Source organism: Mauremys mutica, unplaced genomic scaffold (genome assembly GCF_020497125.1).
Source record: "Mauremys mutica isolate MM-2020 ecotype Southern unplaced genomic scaffold, ASM2049712v1 001361F_np12_obj, whole genome shotgun sequence".
In the NCBI taxonomy this organism is placed as follows: Eukaryota; Metazoa; Chordata; order Testudines; family Geoemydidae; genus Mauremys; species Mauremys mutica.
This window is the reverse complement of record NW_025423173.1, coordinates 1,790-7,527: the sequence shown is the minus strand read 5'-3', so window position 1 is coordinate 7,527 and position 5,738 is coordinate 1,790. Positions and strand designations below refer to the sequence as shown.

General features: G+C 51.2%; 2 non-coding genes across 2 annotated transcripts; both read right to left on the bottom strand.

Annotated features, from left to right (window-relative positions):
• Positions 1-1,347: 1,347 nt before the first annotated feature.
• TRNAV-AAC lies at positions 1,348-1,420 on the bottom strand. The gene has a single exon. It is a non-coding gene; the product is annotated as a tRNA-Val (tRNA).
• A 3,816-nt stretch (positions 1,421-5,236) lies between these two features.
• On the bottom strand, positions 5,237-5,318 carry TRNAS-AGA. The gene has a single exon. It is a non-coding gene; the product is annotated as a tRNA-Ser (tRNA).
• Between the last annotated feature and the right edge of the window lie 420 nt (positions 5,319-5,738).

Below are 5,738 nucleotides of genomic sequence, written 5' to 3'. Positions count from 1 at the left end.
ACCACCTCCCCACCACCTTGGACCAATAGGCTGAGGTCCTGCAAAAGGCCTTTGTGATGTCACTGCCACACCCCTCCCTTGCTGGGCTAATGTCCTGCCCCTGGCCAGGCACTTTGGAGGTTTGAGCTACTCCCTGTGGATCACCCCACTCCAGGAGCGTTCGTTCTAGGCAGCAAGCCGGCTAGACAGGAAAACATCAGACGCTGCTCCCAATGCTACACTCGGTTTTTCAGAAATTAGTCGACTTTATGGCCAGAAGAGACCATTAGAGCATCTAATCTCAGGCCTCCTGTATGACACAATAGTGAGTTTATTACGCAGGGTCCACCCCTCCCTCACTGTGAATAGTACATGAACCAGCCTTGTAATGGAGCTGAGATTTCCCAAGAACTTCAAGCAAAATACACCAGTTTCATAAAACAGATTTATTAACTACAGAAAGATGGAGTTTTAAGGATTATAAGTGGTAGGCATAAAAGAGCAAAGTAAGTTACCATGGAAATTAAAGATAAATTCACAATCTAAACTTTACACCTTATTACACTAGGCCGTAGTTCGGTTATGCCACAGGAAGGCTTAATGCTCGAGCTGCAGTGCATGCTGGGCAGGCTTAAGGCCGGGCTCCCCATGGCAGGAGAGAAGAAGACGACTCGGCCCCTGGAGGGGCAGGCTGGGGCTTCTGGATCCCATTTGCTCACAGCCAGTGCCCTGCCCCCACTCCCAAGTCATTAATGGCTCCCCCATGTCAGCCAGAATGCAGCAGCGGTTTTCACTGCACCAAGTCCACTTATGGCTTACAGGCAACTCCCAGACCCACCATCTCGGCCAGAAAGGAGCCCACTCAGCCTCGCCATTGCTGCTTTTCCTTCCCCCCAGAACCTGCTTCTCCTGGGCTGCAAGGAGCCATCCCTGGGAAGCCAAGAGGCAGGCACAGGATTCTGCCTCCCAGCAGCCAACCGCACCTCCCCTGGCTTTGCAGAACGAATGGTGACGCTCTACTAACCCCACTGAGCTGCACTGATGTGCTTAGCTTCTGCCCTGCCTTCCTCAGCTCCACTTTCCTCTTTTGCCTCATTTCCTCCTTTGGCAAGTCACGCAGAGGAGGCCAGCAGGAAGAGCCGGCCTCTACCAGCCAACCTCCCAGGGCAGAGGAGGCCAAGCCACAAGCCTCCAAAAGGTGACTGGCCCAGATCCTCTAGGTTCTCCAGCCTGATGCCAAGGTGCTTTCTCCACTGCTGTCAGCACCCTCTGTCATGCAGGGGTTGGAGTTATCCCAGGGACAGGCCAAAAGGAGAAGGAGGAGCGTCTTCCTGAACAGCAAGGGGATCTGGCAAAAGGAAGCCAGCATGTTTCTGCCTGGTTTTGAACCAGAGACCGTTTGCATGTTAGGCAAACGTGATAACCACTACACTACAGAAACTCCATCTGTTTGGCTTTTGCTCACCCTGGCACAGACCGATGGACAAACCTGGAGAAAGTGGTGACAGCCCTTCAATGGGTCAGCTGGCAGAGCAGAGGACTGGAGCGGGCACTCAGGAAGTCGTCCTTACGTCGCCCTTGTGACTCCAGCTTGAGGGAGAGCTTCTTTTTCTTCCCCTTGCTGACAAAGAGCAAGAGAAGAATGAAAGGTCAGGTGGGCCAACTCGGTGCAGAAGCCCATGCTGCCTTTTCCTGCTGCATAGCCTGAAATGAGGGACTCGTGGCAGTTAAAGGAACTGCTGCACTTTCAGAAAACAGCCCACCCGTGCACACAGGGGGACAGAAGAGCCTGTTAGTCTAGCACGCTCCCAACTGAACTACTTCAGCAGCTGCTCGGTTTCTTTTTGGCCTCCTGCTTTTCTGTCTGAGATGTTGTTGTCAGCTGTGGCACAGAAAAAGGACATCATTGCGAGCGGCCCATGAAGACAAGATTCACTTTTCCTTCCTTGCTCGGCTTTACTCGCTTCCTCACCCTATTCCTACCTTAGTTCCTGGGTTACCTGAAGGCGACGGGGGGCCAGCAGTACCAGGAGGAAGTTGGGCAGCTAGACCCTGGTGGCAAAAGTCCTGCCGCCACTTGCCACCCCACTCTCTTCTCCAAGCGTCACATATTGGCCACCAGGGACTTGGGGCCCAGCAGCGCAACGGAAGGCAGTGGACAGAGCCACCCTCGCCTTGAAGCTCCGGCTCATTAAACCACATCTTAAGTCGCTGATGGCCAATGAGAGACTGACATCGCTTGCTATTTTAGCACTTGGAAATGCCATTGGCCAATCTTTGGATCTCTGTAATGCTGCGCTTCAGTTCATGGGGGAAAGGCGAGAGAAGCGAACTTTGAACAAAGGGCCTGGGGTTAACATCCTAATGCTGTCTGTCTCCGACTGTAACACTATTTAATACCGGCCCACCCTGTGCTGGTGAGTGCTCCATTTCTAGATGTTAGTACATTTCAGTTACTGTCAAAATTAAAAAGTTTCTATATGCTTAAAGAAAATGCATTTGTTTTATTTGCTTATATATGGCATGAATAAATACAGGTTTACAGAACCTAGCCTGCAAATTTATCATCTTATATGACAGAGAAAATCATGCATCGAAATTGTGCGTCAAAATCATGAGCTGAGCTACAAATGCAATGAAAAATAAGATATTCAAAATTTTAACATATGGAGCGAGGCTGGGGGGGGGCACCGAAGACACGTTTTGCCTGGGAGAGGCACTTGGTTTAGGGGAGGCCCTGTCAGGGAAAGCAGGAGTTAGTCTCACATGCCTATATCCAGGCTGTAATCTGTGGGCGTCCTGCTCTGGGGGAGGGATCGCGGTAGCCCAGACTCAGGGCTGGAACAGGCCCCGGATTGAGGGGGTGGCTGCAGGGTTTGCAGCGCTCTGATGTCTCAGACAATGTGTCTCCCCAAAGCCTCAGATCTGCGTCCCCAGAAGGCTCCTGCGCTGCCTCCGCTCCTCTCACAGTCTATAGCAAGGAGCAGCAGCAAGGGTCAGGGATGAACCATAGGCACTAGGTGTGGGGCAGAGGGTTCAGGAGCCCAGAGTGTTTGCCTGTCTGGGCATTTTGGCTGAGACCTCAGGGACACAGTGTGAGGCAGAATCCCAGGCATCTTATGAAAGGAGCATAAGGACATAAGGACGTACGAACGGCCAGACTGGGTCAGACTGGGTCCATCTAGCCCAGTATCCTGTCTTCCCATAGCGGCCAAAGCCCGGTGCCCCAGAGGGAATGAACAGAACAGGGAATCACCAAGTGACCCATCCCCTGTTGCCTATTCCCAGCTCCTGGCAAACAGAGACTAGGGACACCATCCCTGCCCATCCTGGCTCAGAGTATGTCCTCCATGAATTGATTTAACTCTTTTTTTGAACCCTGTTATAGTCTTGGCCTTCACAACCTCCTCTGGCAAGGAGTTCCGCAGGTTGACTGTGCGTTGTGTGAAAAAATACTTCCTTGTGTTTGGTTTAAACGGGCTGCCTATTCATTTCATTTGGTGACCCCTAGTTCTTGTGTTATGAGAAGGAATAAGTAACACTCCTCATTTACTTTCCCCACACCAGTCATGATTTTATAGACCTCTAGCATATTTCCCCTTAGTCAGCTTTTCTCCAAGCTGAAAAGTCCCAGTCTTATTATTCTCTCCTCATATGGCAGACACTCCATACCCGTTTCTGAACCTTTTCCAATTCCAATACATCTTTTTTAAGATGGAGCGACCATATCTGCATGCAGTATTCAAGATATGGGCGTACCATGGATTTATACAGTGGCAATAAGATTTTCTCTCTTATTCTCTATCCCTTTCTTAATGATTCCCAACATTCTGTTCGCTTTTTGCCTGCCACTGCCCATTGAGTGGATGTTTGCAGAGAACTATCCACAGTGACTCCAAGATCTCTCACTTGAATTGGAACAGCTATTTTACATCCCATCGTTTTATATGTAGAGTTGGGATCATGTTTGCCAATGTGCATCACTTTGCATTGATACACATTGAATTTCATCTGCCGTTTTGTTGCCCTTTCACCTAGTTTTGTGAAATCTCTTTTTAGCTCCTCACAGTCTGCTTTGGACTTAACTATCCTCTGTAGTTTTGGATCATCCGCACATTTTGTCACCTCGCTGTTCAGCAGATCGTTTATGAAGATGTTGACTAGTCCCAGTACAGACACCACTAGTTACCTGTTTGCATCCTGAAAACTGTCCATTTATTCCTACCTTTTGTTTCCTGGCTTTTAACCAGTTATTGATCCACATGAGGAGCTTCCGGAGGTGAACGTAAGCTGGTACATTCCGGTATGGGGTACTGGCAAGAGCGGGTACGCTGTGCCAGCCTGGCCCGGCTTCCCCAGGCTGGTGATTTAAAGGGCCCAGGGCTCCCTGCAGCCTCCCAAGCCCCCCTTGCGGAGTCCCGGGGAGCAAATCACTGCCCTGGAACGCTGCTCTCTCCCGCGCTACCAACACAGAGCAGGGGCGGCGGGAGCTTCCTTACAGTGGGGGGGGTCACTATTGTCTGAACTGTGGCACTCCCATGAAAACCCTTCCCCAAGGACCCACACTCACACCACCCCTCCCCCCGAGGCCACACCCACAGAATGCCTCTCCCCCCCCAAGACTCCCCCTTTCCCCCCTCCATCATTTGTCCTAACAGCCAGTTAAGAGTGGTGGGGCCACGGCCCTCTAAACCCCCTGTTCCAGCACCCCTGACACAGAGCTCAGCAGCAGCGGTGTGTGTGTGCGACAGAGGCAGCTGTGGTGAGCTGAGCCAGTGAGGGAAGCGGGGGCTGATGTTGGGGCTGCCCCCTCCCCCTGCCTCAGGACTGGTTGCTTGCAGCAGCTGTCTGAACATAGAGACAGTGTGCGACACACTCCCTCTCCCCACACACACACACAGTCTCTACCCCGCCACGCACACTGCAGTTGAAAAGCAGCTGGCAATCTAGTAAGATGCCCATGGAACGGTGGGATAGAGAAACCGGCATCATGTGATGCTGTACCAGCCCATGAGGCATTGCAAACCCTTCCCAAAGTACCCTGAAGCCAGTTGCACAGCTACCCACAGTGCACTGCTCTCTGTGGCCATCCAAGATTCTAGCGTGGATGTGCTCTGGTGACACAAGGGGCATAGTGTGGACATGCAGCAGCTGTTTAATTAAAACACTTTAAAGCCGCATTACCCAATAGTGTAGACACAGCTTGAGAGTAAGACAAGACCCAGCTCCCTTGAAACTAAAGAACCACAACTTTTTCCGTAGTTGGCAGGATTTGAACCTGCGCAGGGAGACCCCAATGGATTTCTAGTCCACCGCCTTAACCACTCAGCCACAACTACTTGGTTGAGATGTGTCTCTCACTGCACTCTAGTTCTGTTCTCACTGAGTGATCAATTCCAGTTGTTTCCTCAGACCAGCTCCCTCAGCACACACACTGCCGTGCCCTTGTGTAAGTGTGTCCATGGCTGAACTGCAAGAATTCCTGCTCATTTCTCTTCTGGCTGGAGCATGGTTAGAGTGTGTTTGTGGTCAATGACGTTGCTGTAGATTGTTGTCCATTTCCTGCCTTGATCATTCAGACAGTCCCTTTCCTGCCATATCCCCAGCACAGCAGTGATTGCAATAGCAGGGGGCAGGTTTTCTCTGGGGCAATGAGATTTCTTAGGGGGTTGGTGGCTCCTTTCTTTCCTCACCCTGGAGTAAACTCAGCTTTTAATTCCATCCTTGATGTTTCATGGAATAACAACAGACGACCGAGG